The following is a 19,175-nucleotide window of genomic DNA, read 5'->3' on the forward strand; positions in this document are numbered from 1 at the left end:
AACACTACAACCTTTCAGTGTTTGTTTACAGCTGCCTTATCATCCTGGGATGGTAAATGAGTTTACAAACACTTTAATGCATTCAAGCCCTTCAGCCGGTTATGTTAAAACCACATGATGATTGATAGATCCATCAAGACGGAATTTGGGTTATGGGCGTGCCTTAAGACACAGAGAAGGAGTAGATTATAAGGTAATTCAATTTTATATTATGGATACAAAAGTGAGCTTGATCACATGTGACAGATTAATAAGGCAGTGTTCACAAATCTTCAAAGCACTAATATTGCTTTTTTGAGATTTAAATTTATCTGAGTTCCAAAGAGGTGTACAACTTGGGGCCGCAATGGCTTTATACCAAGCCATCTTCTACAAACGCTTTCCCAGTGAATAAATTAGATGGAGATATTGCTGTTATGTCACACCACATTTTCTGGCAGTATTTGTTAAGGGCATCTTCACAGCAGTGGCGTAGTGGCTAAGAGCAGTGGCTAAGAGCAGGTGCACTCTAATCTGGAGGAACTGGGTTTGATTCCCAGCTCTGCCGCTTGAGTTGTGGAGGCTTATCTGAGGAATTCAGATTAGTCTGTGCACTCCCACACACGCCAGCTGGGTGACCTTGGACTAGTCACAGCTTCTCGGAGCTCTCTCAGCCCCACCCACCTCACAGGGTGTTTGTTGTGAGGGGGGAAGAACAAGGAGATTGTAAGCCCCTTTGAGTCTCCTGCAGGAGAGAAAGGGGGGATATAAATCCAAAACTCTTCTCTTGTACAATTTAGCACTATGGCTGCTGTCTTCCAGGTGGGCCTGGAGTTCTCCCACAATTGCAAATGACATCTAGCCGGCAGAAATCAGCTCCCCTGGAAGAAAGGGCGACATCGCAGGGCTGGCTCAATGGAATCACTTTCCTGTTGTTCTCACACCCCACCCCAAACTTCGCTCTCCCCAGGCTCCTTCCCAAATCTTCAGGTATTGCCCAAGCCAGTATTGGCAACAAATATGGTTGCCAGCCCCGGGCTGGGAAACACCTGGATATATAGCTGGTGGAGTTGGAGGAGGGCGAAGTTTGGGAAGAGGAGGACTGCAATGGGGTATAATGCCAGAATCCACCTTTTCCAAATAAGCCATTTCTCTCCAGGTGAACTGATCTCTGTTGCTTGGAGATCAGTTGTAATAGTGGGAAATCTCCAGCCGCCCCCTGGAGGTTGACAATGGTACCTACAAAAACATTGCTTTTTGAGCAATAGCCAGTTGCTGTTTTATTGAAAAGAAGCCGCTAAGCCAAAAAAAAGGCATATCAAAGTGTTATTTCTTCATACAACTTAAGGTTTCTTGGTAGTTTTTGTTAGTTAAAACCTATTCGTTGTGCACAGAAATTTCTTAAATTTTGTTACACTGTTCTCATAGTCCAGTGACAGTGAACCTTTTGCCCTGACGTGTCGAAAATTCGGAAAATGCCGAACTTGACTCTGCTGCCGCCATCTCCGCAAGCAAAAAAGAAACAATTATTTGCATGTTCATTTGTTGTTGTTTTTAAATACAGTCTAATCATGTGTGGCGCTACATATTATATAAAGAAACACCAAAATGACTCAAAACAAGGAGAATAGTTGTTGTGAGGGATTGGTGAACATTGGCATGTCACCAAAAATGTTGTAGCGTGTAACCTTTGACACTCATGTCCTAGGTTCATCCTCACTGTCAGAGCACAATAGTCTGACCTAGTTTTTGTTGAGCTGGAAGAGAGGGTGGTAGACTTGGCCAAGTGGGAATTTGAATCTAGAATCTCTCATTATAAACCTGACGCTCTCTCTGCTCTGGTTTTCATAAATGTATAATTCCTGCCATCATTTTTTATAAATTAAGCATTGCATGAGAGTCGAAGTCACAGGTTTTCTGCTGTTAGGGAGGTACAACCAGTTAACAATATTTTTTCAGTCAGAATTCAAACCTCCATGACCCCTGAGGCAGTTGTGCCTGTGCCAATAATGTATGTAAGTGCAGTAGACTCTGAAATCCTGCATAATCTTTTATCTGTATCTCTTCTGATAACAAGACTTGGGGAGAAAAATCATTAAAGCATTATGAAAAGATGACAGATTACAAGAGGAGAGAAAGGCTGGTCGGCCAAAGGTGACATTTCTGTGTGGGATTTGGGGGGGGGGGGGTTAAAAGGAAAATCACACTTTTACAGCCCTTTCTGTTACATTACAGAAATAATGATGCTAAAATATTTGCTACATTTCTTAATCAGAGATGGCCTTTGTCTTTTGAAATTGATCTTAACATTGGATTTTTTCTTTCACAGAGGAATGACCGAAGCGTAACACACGATAAACTCTTCTCTGGTGCATTTATGTGATTCCCTCCCAAAGGCCATTTCACCTCACAGAAAGAAATCTCTGCATCACTTCCATAGATCTCTGAAGTATTTTCCCATAAATACACTTCCATAGATGAGTAATGGCAGTACAATATAGGATTTGAACAGGGAGTCCTATTGCAGTCCTTGTTTTACAATTAAGCTCTTTATTATTTTAATAAATGCCATATTGTTTGAAATTATATGTCATGGTTCCCCAGTTCCAGCTCTCACACACACACATATACAGAGCCCAGTTTCCATGGTCAAAGGCCCCTTCCACACTTGTAGAATAATGCACTTTCAATCCACTTTCACAATTGTTTGCAAGTAGATTTTGCTATTCCACACAGTGGCCCCTTCCACACATGTAGAATAATGCACTTTCAATCCACTTTCAATGTGTTTTGAAGCTGGATTTTACCATGCAGAATATCAAAATCCACTTGGAAACAATTGTGAAAGTGGATTGAAAGTGCATTATTCTGCATGTGCGGAAGTGGCCAAAGTTGTGTTCCAAAAGTCAAGCACAACAGTTCCAGCAGAGACAAGCCCAAGGGTACACCAGAAACTCAAGCCCAGAGATCCAGGCCAAGGTCAAGACGAAGCAAATAGTTCATAGCAGGCACCAAAAGGTCAGCAGCAATTCAACATGTTGCTTCCACACAGCTACCCAAATCTACTCAGAGGGCTTGTAACGCGGTGTACCTGCTCCTGCAAATACTCTTCCTCACTGTCCATGGAAGACTTGTGCTAGCCAGCCAGGTGTGCACTTCATATTCTATCCTGTAGGGCCCTGTATGTTCTCCTCCTCTTCTGTTCCTGAGACTCTGGTGATGAGGGAGGTGACTGTGGGTTCAGATCTGATCCCACAGGGGCTGCTTCTCCCCGTGCCACCTCTACTATTGGCTGTGGCCAGGCACCAGGGCTTCCTGGTGACTCTTCATCACAGGAGTCCTCAATACTTTCTGGACCTGGCTACACCATGACATTATACAAATCTCAGAAAGATTTGAATCCAATATATTATCCAGAATTTTGTTATGTTTTAGTATCTAATGTGCGTGTATCAAGTGTCATACGTCGCAGCTGACTTATAGCGACCCCCAGTGGGGTTTTCAAGGCAAGCGATTAAGCAGAGGTAGTTTGTCATTCCCTTCTTCTTTAGAGTCTTCCTTGGAAGTCTCCCTTCCAACTGCAGCATAACTTGGAAAAAAACGAAGCAGGTAAATGTTTACTGTTGTGTATGCCAGGAAAAGCTTCACCTCATGGTATGTATTCCTTTTGGTTGTTACCTAGTAGCTTAGGGGAAAATACTTTTGTTGAGCAGCAGTGGCGTAGGAGGTTAAGAGCTCATGTATCTAATCTGGAGCAACCGGGTTTGATTCCCAGCTCTGCCACCTGACCTGTAGAGGCTTATCTGGGGAATTCAGATTAGCCTGTGCACTCCCACACACGCCAGCTGGGTGACCTTGGGCTAGTCACAGCTTCTCGGAGCTCTCTCAGCCCACCTACCTCACAGGGTGTTTGTTGTGAGGGGGGAAGGGCAAGGAGATTGTCAGCCCCTTTGAGTCTCCTGCAGGAGAGAAAGGGGGGATATAAATCCAAACTCTTCTTCTTCTTCTTTCAGACTAGGCATGCTCCTGGAGAAAAGCAGGGTTAGTTCAGGTCTGATTTCAAGAGAAATGCCTGGCAGAGGTTTTCGTGTGCAGCATTCCAAATAAAGAAGATTTATACCCTTGACCTGTTGACGTGGACTCCAAACTTTACACAGCTGTCTAATCACTTTGTGTCAGACTCCTGTAAAGGCAAAAAAAACACCCCAACCCTTAGGGGGTTGGCTCTAAAGTAACAGCCCCAGAATTCGGGATAGTTTTCCTCTGTTTTCTACCTAGTGGGGAGCCATCTTCCTTCCTTCCTTCCTTTTTAAGTTTCCCATATGATCTTCCAGCTAGAGCTGTGGGCTTTTATGCTGATTGGGGTCAAATGGCCTCCACCCGCTGGAAGCGACCCCAATCAGTTTCCTCTTAAGTGGAGCCTATCGCTTTCCACATAAAGAATTACCCAGGAAGCCGGGTTTCTTTCCTCCCTCGTCTGAGGCTTTCATGCTCTCTTTCATTTGCAACCAGACTTTTTCTCTTGCCCTGTGCTTAACCTTCTCCCTCTGTAGCGGGCTTTGAATTTCTCAAACAAATGTTGCTATCAAAATGGTTTTTGCAAGTCTGAATAAGACCTGCCCAAAAGACCCACATTTTAAACCTAATATTGCTCACTCGAATGCTGCAGAGTTGGGATGTTCTAAACTATTTTCATTCTCAGACACTGACAAAACAGCCTTTTCTTGGGCCAGTGACATGTCTTAATTCTGACAATCAATTCAAGTTTACAGGACCTTAAAACGTCAAACTGGGAAATATATTCGTGTAGAAAAGTCATTCAAGTTTGACACACGAAAACATGGGAAATCTTCTGGGTTCACATATTGCATTCAGGCAACACACTATGGAATACACCAGGAACACACTATCCTTCCATTCTCCCTTTGCAGGCTGTACAAGGAGTAAAGACCCAATTCCATTAGTTGTGATGTCATTCCGACTTTGTCTCTTGCATAGAAACTAAGCCAGGATTGAAGGGTGGCTCAGTGTGGACATAATACAAAACTGTGATTAATTTAAATTGAGTATAGTTAATGCTGACCTGGATCGCAAGTCTAGCTTGATCTCACCTGATCTCAAAAGCTAAGCAGGGTTGACCTGGGAAGTATTTGGATGGGAGACCTCCAAGGAATACCAGGGTCATGATGCAGAGGCAGGCAATGGCCAACCACCTCTGAATATCTCTTGCCTAGAAAACTCTTCTTGACAGCATTTTCCCTGACCTGGATAGTAAGGCTAGCTTGAGCTCATCAGGGCTCAGGGGTTGACTCTGGCAAGTATTTGGATGGGCAACTTCAAAGGAGTACCAAGGTTGTTGTGACCCAGAGGCAGGCAATGCAAACCACCTCTGAACATCTCTTGCTTTGTATTGTCGAAGGCTTTCACGGCCGGAATCACTGGGGTGCTGTGTGGTTTCCCGGCTGTATGGCCGTGTTCTAGCAGCATTCTCTCCTGACGTTTCGCCTGCATCTGTGGCTGGCATCTTCAGAGGATCTGATGTTGGGAAAGCAAGTGGAGTGTATATACCTATTGGAGTGTCCAGGGTGGGTGAAGAAACATTGTCTGTGAGTAACAAAGAAGACAGCCAGGTCAATAGGTGAGGGCATCTGAATAACGTATGAGTAACAATGAAGTCTATAGCATGGGAGTAACAATGAAGATAGCAAGGTCAATAGGTGGGAGCATCTGAATAGAAGTATCCTGGCCTTTGTTTCCTTTGTTTCCTTCCTGTGTTTGTGTGGAGCTGATTAGTCACTGTCTTGACTCTAGTATTTTTCAACACTGGCAACCAAGTTCTGTTCATTTTCATGGTTTCTTCCTTTCTGTTGAAATTGTCCATGTGCTTGTGGATTTCAATTGCTTCTCTGTGTAGTCTGACGTAGTGGTTGTCAGAGTGATCCAGAATTTCTGTTTTTTCAAATAATATTCTATGTCCAGGTTGGTTTATCATGTGTTCTGCTATTGCTGATTTTTCTGGCTGAAATAGTCTGCAGTGCCTTTCGTGTTCTTTGATACGTGTCTGAGCGCTGCGTTTGGTGGTTCCTATGTAGACTTGTCCACAGCTGCATGGTATGCTGTAGACTCCTGCAGTAGCTAGAGGATCCCTCTTATCCTTTGCTGAATGTAGCATCTGTTGAATTTTCTTAGTGGGTCTGTAGATTGTTTGTAGGTTATGCTTCTTCATCAGTTTTCCTACGCGGTCAGTGGTTCCCTTGATGTATGGTAAGAACACTTTTCCTCTAGATGGCTCTTTATCCTTGTTCATGTGGCTTGTTCTTGGTCTTGCAGCCAATCTCTTGCTTTGAAAATCCACCAGAGGTCACCATAAGTCAGATGGTACTTGATAGCAAAAAAAAATACACCTTAGCACAGAAGTTCAAACATAGGCCACTCCCCTAACTACAACTAATCAGTGCAGAGGTGTAGCTGGGCCAAACTGCGCCTAGTGCACATTCTATATTTTTCACCCCCCATGCCCCCCACCGTGGCGCCCCCCACGGTGCCCCCTTCCCACACTTACCTTAGTTCCTTTCCTTTTTCTAGAACCTTTTCAGACTGCAAAAGGCCTGTTCACAGAAAAAACGGCCTGATGGGAACTATACTTCCCAGGAGACCTTGTGAGCCCCAAGGTCTCCTGGGAACTGTAGTTCCTCAGGCCGTTTTTACTGCGAACAGGCCTGAAAAAGTTCAAGAAAAAGGAAAAGAACTAATGTAAGTGTGGGGGGGGTGCCATGGGGGGCTGCGGGGGGGAAGGGGGAGGGGCCTGGGGGTGATTTTCTGCACCCCAGGCAGGCACCTGGTGCACGGTGCACCCCCCTCCCCCCGCCCCCGCTCCGCAACTGAATCAGTGTATGTCAAACCAGAATCTGAAACCACATTTTGAAGCTGATGTATTAAACATAGTCACAAGCAAAATAAGAATCAAGTAGCAGTTTAGAACACAGGATTTATTTGAGCAAGAGCTTTTGTGAGTCAGAGCTCACTTCAGCACGATTCTTAAGCAGGATGAGGAAATGCACTCTGACTCATGAAAGCTCTTGCTGGAAGAAATTCCACTGCTATCAATTGTCTCTCTAAACATTCCCAGACTCAGGGTGGCAGTCCACAAACGGTGTGCTGAACTGAGCTACCTTGGAGAGCTCCCCCGTTGAGTGACCCCTTATCTACATGGCACCAGTACAGGGGTCGTGCTGCGCACAGCTTCAAGGGAACATTGGTTACTATCATGACTAGCCCTTCAGCCATCAACACAGTTCCATTTGAAGCACAGGTTCTAGGCTGGGTGGAGGCTGAAAAGCCCATCAAGGCACAGTCGACTTATGGTGACCCTGCTGGGTTTTCAAGACAAGAAATGAACAGAAGTGATTTGCCGTTGCTTGCCTCTGCAGAGAAACCCTGGACTTCTTAATGGTCTTCCATCAAAGTACTAACCAGGGCTGACCCTGTTTGGCTACTGCAAGCTGACAAGCTCAGGCAAGTCTGGGTCATCCAGGTCTTCCTGGCCTGCTTTTTTTCCTGTGCCATCTCAAGGTTTCAATTCCAGAAGGGAAGATATAATATAGCGCAGTGATGGCGAACCTATGGCACGGGTGCCAGAGGTGGCACTCGGAGCCCTCTCTGTGGGCACACACACACACAGAGTTCATCATGTCGGGGCGGAAAATCACACTCTCTCTCTCTCTCTCTCTCTCTCTCTCTCTCTCTCTCACACACACACACACACACACACACACATACACACACACACATCTAGGCTGGCCTGGGCCACTGAGCATGATGTGCGCGCACCGCGGTGAGCAGGGAGGACTTGGCTGGTGGGCCTGGTGCCTGTGGCTGCTGCCCGAGGGGAGGGTGGGCGCAGAGGAGCAGAGGTGCACCATGGGTAAATGGCGCCCAGAGACAAATTGTCTCCAGGATTCCGCCCCCCAGGCTCTGCCCCACCGCCACCCCGGCTCCGCCCCCTGATGCCCCCAGTCTCCACCCCCCACTGACCTTGACCCCGCCCATGTCACCATGGACATGGCAAAGGTCTAGGGTGCCCACCTCCCCTCCCCCTACCAGCTGGGCTCCCAGCTGGCAGCCTGCAGTCTCTTCTGACTGGGGAGGGGAGGAAGGAAGGGAGGGGGGAGTCCAGGGGGGGGTTGAGGGTGCTTGGAGGCAGCAGGAAGTCCTGCTGCCTCATCATTTTTGCGTGCCTCGACTGACACGGATAGGTTGAGGCACGCAAAAACGACGAGGCAGCAGGACTTCCTGGTCACGTGGGGGGGCCAATTTTGCGCCCCCCACGTGACCAGAAGAGTGGCGCCCGGGGACAAGGGGTACCCTTGTCCCTAGGTAGATACGCCACTGCAGAGGAAGCAGTGATGCTAGAGAGGCACAGAGCGGTGTGCGTGGGACTTGCTGGAGGCTACAGCAGGCTGGCCCCTGCTTGAGCGGGTGGGGCGGAGGAAGGAGGGAGCCAACCGTTTTTTTCTAAACTAAAACCTCAGCATTTAGGTTAAATTGCTGGGTTGGCACTTTGCTATAAATAAGTGGGGTTTGAGTTGCAATTTGGGCACTTGGTCTTAAAAAGGTTCGCCATCACTGATATAGCGGTAGGCTATATTATAGACAGAGAGTGAGATGTGGTAATGCTCACTCCTTGTCTGACCTGCGCCCTATCCCACAGTATGTAGTTGGCAGGATGGGACTTAACAACCCTGCTCCATTGCTGGTGTTGATAAATGCCAGATCCATCAATAAGAAAACCGCGGTTCTCCAGGATTTTCTCGAGGAACAACAGATGGACCTCCTCCCCACTCCAACTTCTGGATCAACTTACTATTTCAAATTAGGCAAAAGAATAATGGCCTAATGTTATGTTAATGGAGCAGTCCATGTTCTGTCCAGCTGATGTGCACTTGGAGTTCCCTCCTGTAGCTTTGATCTTCAGGCTAGTGGAGGTTCGACTTTAAACCTTCCCATGATGTTTACCTGACCTGAAAGAACCCCGGCGAGCCAGTACTTGCCTCATTGGAAAAAATGTATGTGCCTATAAACAGTAAAACACATAACTAGGCCCTTAACAATGTCATTCTGCCTTATCTCTTAATCGCTGTCCTTGTGTTTTATAGTATGAAACTGGATGCACTTCTATAATGTTTTGATTTTTAACTGTTGCCCTCTGTGTTAGCCGTGACTGGGCAGACAGGCAGGGTAGATATTTGGTAAATAAATAAAGAATGTGGGAGGGTAAATGTCAAGTTTTAAGCAATATGTGCATGGTGGGGAGGAGTTAACAGCAAATTTCAACATATGTGGAAATGCACATGAAGGCAGAAAACTAAGTCGCTCAGTCAGGTAAACTGAAAGCTTGACCTTGCTGGTCTGGCTATGAAAATATAGGGTAACAAATTAATGGGTGGAATGTATTAGGCTCCTTCTTAAAGGTAAAGATAGTTGTCAGGATGCCATTGCGGGGGGGGGGGGAGTAAGAGAGTAAGGCTATAGGGAAGAGCTTTGCTTTCTGCCTTTTGCTTGTTGTCCTTGGAGCTCTGTGTTGAGATGAGCTCTCAGACTGAACTCTGACTGTGACTCTGGTTCACATTTATTTATTTTTTTATTTATATATTAGATTTTAAACCGTCCATCCCCGAAGGGCTCTGGGCGGCGTACAGCAGGCCTGCAACAACAATACATAATAACATTAAACACAGCAGGCTAAAAACAACATTTTACACATAAAAACTAGGGTAATTTAAAACAATTTACAAATCTAGAACCATCAAACACAGCAGCAGCAATAATATATGGCGCCCGATCCCAAGGCCGGGAGGGGACAGTACTGATTAGATAGTATATCAGGCATGCCAATGATGGCACGCAACACAAGGGCATCCTAGAGGGGGAACCCGTGGTTGGCCTCACCAAAGATCTGGTGGAACAGAACTGGGGGGGTGGGGGAATTGCTGCAACATATTATCAACGGTTTTGGCGCCTTCTCGCCAGAACTTTCTTTTGCTGTTACTCTCTTGTCATGAATAAATTTCTTGAACCCTTCAAGTGAGTTATTGTCTGAACGGGGAGCTTGACGGTAGTCCACCTGTGCAAGCACTGGGTCTTTACAGATCCGTGGGATGACGTCACATCACAGTGTTTGCTCAGCTCCTACCTGTCGTGTCATATCAGCATGGTTTTGCTGGCTATGAGGTGTAGGTGGTGCTCTTTGAATACAAAATCTGATTTCTCAATCAGACGATTATATTTTGAACCCTGCCTGCCTCAGTATTTACGAGGTAGTGGTTCCTAAGTTATTAAAAATCAAAGTCTCTCGTTCGCAATTACCATTACAAAGGGCATCTATACTAATGAGCCAAAGAGCTTTGGAGTGTAATGAGTATGTCACTCAGTGGATTATAATGCATTATCATTTCACTTAACGGCAGTCTGACTGCTCCCACTCTCTGTAATGCAAGATAATGCATGCCACTAACAATTTTGCCGGAGTCGTTTTCTTCCCTGCTTTGACAAAAATAAAAAAGGAAAAAGCTTATCACTTTGTCAAATTAAATAAGCAGACGGATTGTGCTCATGGCTTGTTTATCGGAGAAAGGGTTGTCCTTTCCACAGCTCCACCCTATGATACAGCTCCCAGGGCAGGATCACTACTGCTACTACGACAAGGAATACAGAACAGAGAGGGTGACTGCAAAATTAAGAGAGGAAGTAGCGGTGAAGGAGGGATGAAGAGGTGGAAGAAGAGGCCAATGTACAGCATCCACTCAAAACTTTAAAAAAAAAACACTCCTTCCTCGTCATCCATATTAGATATCCCTCTTGCCCAGGGCTGTTTTTTTAGAGCAAAAGAGGATTTCAGTCACAGAATTCCAGCCCTTTCTACAGGGCTTCTTCTCCATTTGATGTTTACCTGGGCCAAATATCTTTTTATTTGGGGGAGGGGTAATGGAGAAGCTACCACAACTGCCTCACTCTGCCTCACCGCCCTAGTTTACAATGCAATATGTTACTTGATTGGGCAGAGGCCCAAATGACAAAGTTATTCCTCCTCAGAATAAAGGGTCAGGATTCATTTGTTCAGCCTTTATTGACATTAAAACCAATATAAAGCACAAAAGGGCAAAACAGGTAATCAGTTCATGGAACTGAACCATCCACGAAACCAACTCGATGATTCTATGATCTCTTCAGTTGAGACAGGTGTCCTCTCAAGGAAGCCTTTAATTTGTATACCTTCTGGGCTTGGGTCAGGTACCTTTTCATCATGAAATAAGAGAGTGTAATACTTTAACCAACCGTCAGATGTCATGCACTCTGAATTGAGGGAGTCCCTTCTCATTCCCCCACTAACAGCAGCCAAAATAACCTAAGAAATAACCAAACCTACTATTATTAGAGACTGTGCCATACCAAAACTGCTCCCAGCATTGCTTAATATGTTCTGCTCTTTTCTTTTTAATGAGTTGGCTCAGGGTATGTTTGACAGCAAATATTTCTTTGGGAGGTGTTGTTCTCCCGTTGAGCGAAAATGATGGTACAATTCCCTAATGTGGCATGGGTATCTAGTAATTTAAACTTGCCGTCAAACCAGCTGACACCTTTCACTCGATTATTCTTCGTTTCCATCTTAACAGCTAAAAGGTTCATAATATAAAAAAATAAAAGACTCAAAACTGTCAATTATTGTAATTACTAAAAGAAGTCCTAAAATTCAAATTATCCAAACTATTTAGAACAATTTAAAATGGTCAAAAAAAGTTTTAAGGGCAACATCAGGTGACCAGATAATTTTGGTGGTATCATAATCCACTACTTTTGGTATTTGTGGATCTTGTTCAATTTGGAAGACACTAATTAAGGGAAGATGATAGCTAATAACGGTGTCTCCGACAGTAAAAGATCTTAAATAAATTTTCCTAATCAGGGAGATTAGCAAGTAATCTATCACACTACAACCTCTATGGGATATAAATGTGTACTCCCCTGAGGGTCAGGATTGAGAAGTGAATTAAGGACAAGCCTTCTGGAACTCTCTGAGAGAGAGAATGTGATAGAAATGACTAATAGTCAAAATGGTAACAGCTCAGACTTAGTACAGTGATTCTTCACTATAACAGTAACTGGTGATAACAGTTTCCCTACTTCTGTTTGGGCTTCATTCAAGTCTTAGAAAACATGATCAGGATTCTAAATGAATTATAATTTGTTAGGCTCATAGTAGAGTCTATTTTTGAACTTCTTTTGTCGCAGAAGAGTGATGTGTTGGCCAGCACCAGTGTCCTAGGACAGTGGTGGCGAACCTATGGTACGGGTGCCAGAGGTGGCACTCAGAGCCCTCTCTGTGGGCACTTGCAAACAGAGTCGCCCCCACCCCCACCCCCACATCTAGGCTGGCCTGGGCTGCTGGGCTTGATTATTAGCATTAAACCTAATTAGCATTAAACCTAGTTTTGGGGAAGCAGTGTAGGTAACCCTGATAAGTGCTGTTAAACCCTACTGATTTTCATGCGAAGAACTAAAATGCGATCCTTTACCTGGGAGTAAGCTCGGTTGCTGGAAATCGGGCTTGCTTCTGAGTAAACCCTCCTAGGGTTGTGATTCACCCGTTGGAAGAGTTGCACGGCTGCTTCACAGCAGAGCCAACGACTACCACAAGCTTACTCCTGAGTAATGCACGCTTCAGGGCCAATCGTTTTTTTCTAAACGAAAACCTCAGTATTCAGGTTGAATTGCCATGTTGGCACTTTGTGATAAACAAGTGGGTTTTGGGTTGCAACTTGGGCACTCGGTCTCGAAAAGGTTCGCCATCACTGTCCTAGGAGATTTAAATGTCCTCACACTGCTTTCTGAACGCTGCCTTTTTAATATCAGAGTTGTGTCCATATATTCTTTTTCATACTGACTATGTCTCTGTCCTGTTTAACCTTGGCCACCAAACACACAAACAGAGAACAGTCTGCTTGACCATAAAGCAGCGTGTAATGAGCGAAATAAAATTCATGGAGCGGCAAAGCACATTAGAGATCCAGCAGAAAAGTTACTGGAGAGACTTCATTTTCTAACCCGAGAATTAAAAGTTTGAGACTGTGGCTTTCTCTAATTATCAGAATGATCTTTGGAAGGCAGAAGTACAACCTTTTAAAAAGTGATACAGTAATACCGCTGAAGGCTTCAATGGCAGGCAATTTCCTAGAACTGCAGATGGTACATGCAGGTCTGTGGTGTCGTGAAGAATCAGCAGGGGGTGCTTTTGAGTTACGGGTTGTTCCCTGTTGGTAAATTCAGCTCCTGCATTAAACATGACAGCACTATGCAAGGTACTTTATGTAATGGACAAAGGTCCGACGTTACTAGCTAATGGCCAATTTATACAATCAGTTGAAGTTTTTTGCCAGACTGTATTATTTCAGTCTGCAAAGTAAAAAGGGGGAAGGAGAGCTGGGAATCGATCCAGCACATTTTTATCCCATTCTTCCTACAAGGAGCTCAGGGTAGCCTGAATGGTTCCCCCTTCCCTCTGTTTTATCTTCACAACAATTTGTGAGGTAGGCAAGGCTGAGCTAGAGAAAGAGAGAGTTCTGCAAGAGCATGACCTGACAGCCGGCAGGAATCTGGGGTCATGGGTGTGCTGGTGGCAACAGCATGAAGTCACTTCCTGGGAAAACCACAGAGAGACACCACACCTCTCGAAAAATCACCAGAAATGCTGTGGTAAAACCAACAGAGGTTCAGGCAATTTCTAGAGTAGGTTGACATAATTTCCGGTTTTCTCCCTCTAGAAGTAAGGTATATGTTTAAAAACATTATTATTCTCCCATCAGTTGTAGGAATGGTAGAGGGAAACAGGAGCCAGGGTGGGGAAATGGCAGCTGTAATAAACTTTGGAACTCTGCCCTGCTTGAGTTGTACACACCTTTGTCACTGCAGGGCTGCTGGTATATTGACAAAAGAACTTTGTTTTTGTTTTTCTTAATCTGGCCTTTTAATGGATTGTTATTCCTGGTACAGTCTTTGTTTCAATTATTTACCTTATATTCATTTTCCTAAGCTATCTAGGGCATTCTTTTATGGGAAGCCCAATGTATAACTGCTCAATGATAAAAGTAAAAGCCAAGTTTTGAATATCTGCCCAAGGCCAGGCCAATTCAGAGGGTTCATAATGACACGTTCTTGTAAGGCACTCCCCAAACTTGGTCCCAGCTTCCAACCAAGAAGTTGCTCATCCTTACACAATGCTGTCCCTGAATCTGTTGTGCGCAGACAATTTATGGCATGTAAATTGAAAAAGAGAAGATCAGGCTGTAGTAATGCACTGCTGACCCAGCAGCACCGTGGTAGAACGTTGGGACGCCAACGGACCTACGGCCTTGCTGGTCGCACCGCACCCCCACTCCTCATCCCCCTATGAGTCACGGGTCATGAACTGTCTGGCTCAGCCACCGGGCGCAGGGACAATGGTCTTGCCCCCAGGTGAGGATTAGGCTCAGACGCTTACGCTCCTCTCCGCGCGTAGCCAGGTGAGATCATGCATCGCTTGATGATGTCCAGGTCTCCCGTGCTCCCGCCCATCTCCCTACCCACCTCCTTTACACGCCCACAATGAAACCCTAATAAAGGTGCCAGAGACCAGCACAGGGCAGAGTTGTCAGGATCACGAAATCCCGCGCTTCCTGTTGCTGACGCTCTCCACCAGATGAAACCTCCTCCGCGTCTCGCCTATTCCTTAGCGACGACCCTGCGGGGTTGACTACATCAGGCAAAAGCAATAATGGAGTTTAGACATGTTGTGATTGATTGTACAGAAAGTCTTTCATCTCCAAAACAGTGCATCACTTTTAGTCTTCTTGACAATTAGGACAAATGTATGGCTTCCCAACTTGAACGTAATTCATGCTTTGCATTTGCTCCCCTACACAACCCTTCTTAGGTTACACGGGAGAAAAGAGAAGCTGTACTATTAGTGGCAGTTATTCATGGTTCACTTCCTCTCTTATCTGAACACTGATAAAGAACTATGTGCACTGGGCTGTGTTCTGATGTGCCCACTGGGACCAGATGATCCCCTGGAATTACAGCTTATCTCCAGACTGCAGGGATCAATTCCCCTGAAGAACATCAATGCTTTGGAGGTTATACTCTAGTCCCGTGGTGGAGAACCTTTGGCACTCCAGATGTTATGGACTACAATTCCCATCAGCCCTTGCCAGCATGGCCAATTGGCCATGCTGGCAGGGGCTGATGGGAATTGTAATCCATAACATCTGGAGTGCCAAAGGTTCACCAACACTGCTCTAGTCTATTGCATTGTACTCCAGTGAGGTCCCTGTTCTCCCCAGGCTCCATCCCCAATTTTCCAGGAGTTTCCTGGATCAGACAACCTATCCCCCATCTCCCCCGGGGACCAGGAGGGACCTGAAAACCCTATTGCCAATCCTCTGATAAAGCTTGTATTCCCCCTCTCAGCTCCCATTTCCTGCCATTGCTCAGAATGGTGGTGGGGGAAAAATAAAACTAAAAATGCCTACAGCATGATGACACTTCCAAGGAAAGCCCAAAAGTGATATCCTGCCCTTCTAGGAGTTGCTGACAACTCTATGGTTTTTTAAATCATAGACTTCCCAGTAACCTCTAAAGGGACATTATATCACTTCCAGGGATTTCTTGGAATCAATGGGGTTGACTGCTTCACCCTTCTGCCATGCCCCATTCTGATGCTACTTGGAGACATTGCACGCTGAAAGTAGAGCACAGCATAAAAGATAGCCATTATTCAAAGCCATTATTTAACTAAACTTGATACGTGTTGAACTGCATCTCATTCTTATCCTTCATAAGTCATTTATTCAGATGCTGAGTCCTTGACATTTTGACTAAATGCAAATATAAAACCTAGAACAGAAAGATCAATGAATGACCAACATATATTTGACAGATGGAGCTTAGTGTGCAAAAAAGTTTATTCTTTTTTCTGGCAGGTTTAAAAATTACAGTTTGCTGATTTAAAAAAAAACAAAATATGAATATGTTTACTGTGTGTGTAATTTATTTATTTACTAGTTGCATTGGTAGCCTGTCTTTCTTTCATGAAGCTCAGAGCAGCATTACAGTCCTGCAACCACCCTGTGAGGTATGGCTGAAAGACTTGTTTGTTCATGTAAATCTGAGAGGTTAGTTTCCTAGGTAAATAGAATTTGGGAGCACTAGGTGGGAACATGTAAACAGACTAATCCAGAATGCCAAGATTTTTTTATTTGGAAAATTTATATCCTGCTTTCATTTTGTTAAAACAATACTCAAAGTGTATTGTTGAAGGCTTTTCATGGCCAGAATCACTGGGGCGTTGTGTGGTTTCTGGGCTGTATGACCGTGTCCTAGAACATGGCCATACAGCCTGGAAACCACACAACACCCCAATACTCATTTATAAACATTAAAAAAACAAGTAAAAAATCAAGCAGCAAATCAACAGCAGCTAATAATAATCAACAGCAGCCAATGCACAAAACATTAGGTGAAACAGCAGTGAATAAAACAATAAAATACATGTTTTTAGAGAGTAATTGTGTTGGTCTGCACTCTGCAGTATAACAGCTAGCTAGATTGGAGTCCAATAGCAGAAGGAGGAGGAGGAGTTTGGATTTATACCCCCCTTTCTGCTGTGAGGAATTTCAAAAACCTATTTCCTTCTTCTCTTCACAAAAGACACCATGTGAGGTAGGTGGGGCTGAGAGTGTTCTGAGAGAACTGTGACTAGCCCAAGGTCACCCAGCAACAATATAGGATTGGGGAAACAAATCTGGTTCACCAGATAAGAGCCCACCTGCTCGTAACCACTACACCACACCAGTGGTGGGATCCAAAAGTTTTAGTAACAGTTTCCCATGGTGGTGGGATTCAAACTGTGGCGTAGCGCCAATGGGGCTGGGCGAGGCACGACAGGGGCATGGCTGGGCATTCTGGGGCAGGGCATTCCTGGGCGGGGCTGTGGCAAGGACGCAGCCGCTGCGCAGGTCCTTGGGCGGGAAACGAATTCACGCAGGCGCAGGCTGCCGCGCACGCTAGTGCACCTCCTGCTAGACTGCTTCAAGTTCTGCGCACTACTGCTGAGAGGAGGGGCGTAACTAAGGCAAAAATCACGTGGCAAAATCATCAATTAGTAACCCCCTCTTGGCACACACAAATAATTAGTAACCTACTCTCGGGAACCTGTGAGAACCTGCTGGATCCCACCTCTGCACCACACCAACTGTCAGCATGACCAACAAGATTTTTTTTTTCAAGGTGTGAGCTTTCAAGAGTCAAAGCTCCGTCAGATACAGTGGTACAAGACATACCGGTATGTATATCAGCCCTGACAGAGAGCTATTAACATGTATTGCTAATAGCAGGTCAGGGGATAAAAACATTTACACCCCCCATTAACTTCATTTGGTGCCCAGAAGCATTTTGGGAGAGGGGAAAAAAAGAGTCCTCTTTACCCCATGTCCTCTGCCTATTAATGCACATAGATTCTGTTGAATTGATGTAATAGAAGAACGTTTGTGTGTGGCGTATTGCCATAGTGAAGACTGTAACTATGGCAAACACAAAGGATTTGAGTGGTATTAAGGAAGACCTGTTGACAAGGGTAACAGCAGGTGAATTAATCACTTCCTTATTTTTTTACAGTTCTTATCAGGTAAATGGAAACATTTGGTCAAGGTCTGATTTTGCGTAAAATCCTCCCTCACATCAACTATCGTCCAAATATAGCCATTCAAATGCCAGCCAAGCAGAACAGCTGAATTAACACTCTTTCCCTTGACACGGAGAGAGGGAGATGAACCGAACAGCCAACGAAACATCTTCCTCATGAATGCAGTCAGTGAGGGCACTAGTGTGAGCATTTGGCAGGCAAATGGAGGGGGTGAGGGACTCAGCCTTTTTACAGTTTCAAAGAAACAGCTGCCTAGGAAGAAAGGAGGGTTCAGGCTGAATGAATTAGAGAGCCAGCGTGGTGTGGTGATACAGCGGCAGGCTCTAATCTGGAAAACCGGGTTTGACTTCCCACACCTCCACGTGAGCGGTGAATTCTCATCTAGTGAACTAGGTTTGTTTCCACTGCTCTTACCCATGAAGCCTACTGGGTGACCTTGGGCCAGTCACAGTTCCCTCAGAACTCATTGAGCCCCACCTACCTCGCAAGGTGTCTGTTCTAGGAGAGGAAGGGAAGGCAATTGTAAGCCGCTTTGAGACTCCTTAAAGTTAGACACACACACACACACACACACACACACACACGAAGCCCAAGGAATAAGTTTTAAAACTACACCTGGAAAGTGGGGCAAGGAGAGAAAATAAAACCAATAGTGTTAGTTTAATCTGTACGGTCAACCAGGACTTCCAAAGGCCAATCAGAAACTCTGCTAGGCAGAAATCTCACCTGGCCCCAACCACTTTCTAAAAACACTTGATGGGTGTCAAGAAAGGTGTTAGCAGGAACCATGAGTCCCTTGAGCACCATGTTGGGGGCCCCTGACGTAGTATATTAAGTATATAGTATATCATCAAAAGCATTATGTATAACTTAGCATCTAATGGTGATTTATTAACTGCCACAAATCTTTATTTGCTAGATTGGTAAACAGGCTATCTATTTCATTCTATAAGCCATTGCCCTGAAGGTCAACAGTTGGATAAGCACAATTTTGTTTGTCCACTCATGTTAGGCAATATGTTGAGGGCCTTTGGCCTGGTGCCACTGATAAGATTGGCCCAAGACCTTTAAAAAACCAGTCCCAGTGATTGAAGCCCTGGAAAGCCCAGGAAGTAGGTAATAAGAAGATTGGCTGTGAGCACGTACAGAGTGCCTCAAAATGATTCCTGGCCACCATGTTCTGTTTTTCCCTATTTTTCCCCAGTGCGTTGACAAATTGGTGCATTTATGCTTCTCAGCCTCACACTGCAGTCCCCTGCGTCTTATGTAGTCGATGCTATGAAGATTACGCCCCCCCAAAATCGCAAAAAGGTTCTGAAATGCTCCAAAAACAAGTGGGGGAGAATGGGAGAGTGAGCTCAGAAAATGGAGGAGGTTAAGGGAAGGCAGGAAGTTCAGGGAAGGCAGGAGGCGGGTCAAATGTTGTAAAGTGTTTGCACAACAGAGAATCCGCTTTCAAAAC

This window comes from Sphaerodactylus townsendi, linkage group LG11 (genome assembly GCF_021028975.2).
Source record: "Sphaerodactylus townsendi isolate TG3544 linkage group LG11, MPM_Stown_v2.3, whole genome shotgun sequence".
Taxonomy (NCBI): Eukaryota; Metazoa; Chordata; class Lepidosauria; order Squamata; family Sphaerodactylidae; genus Sphaerodactylus; species Sphaerodactylus townsendi.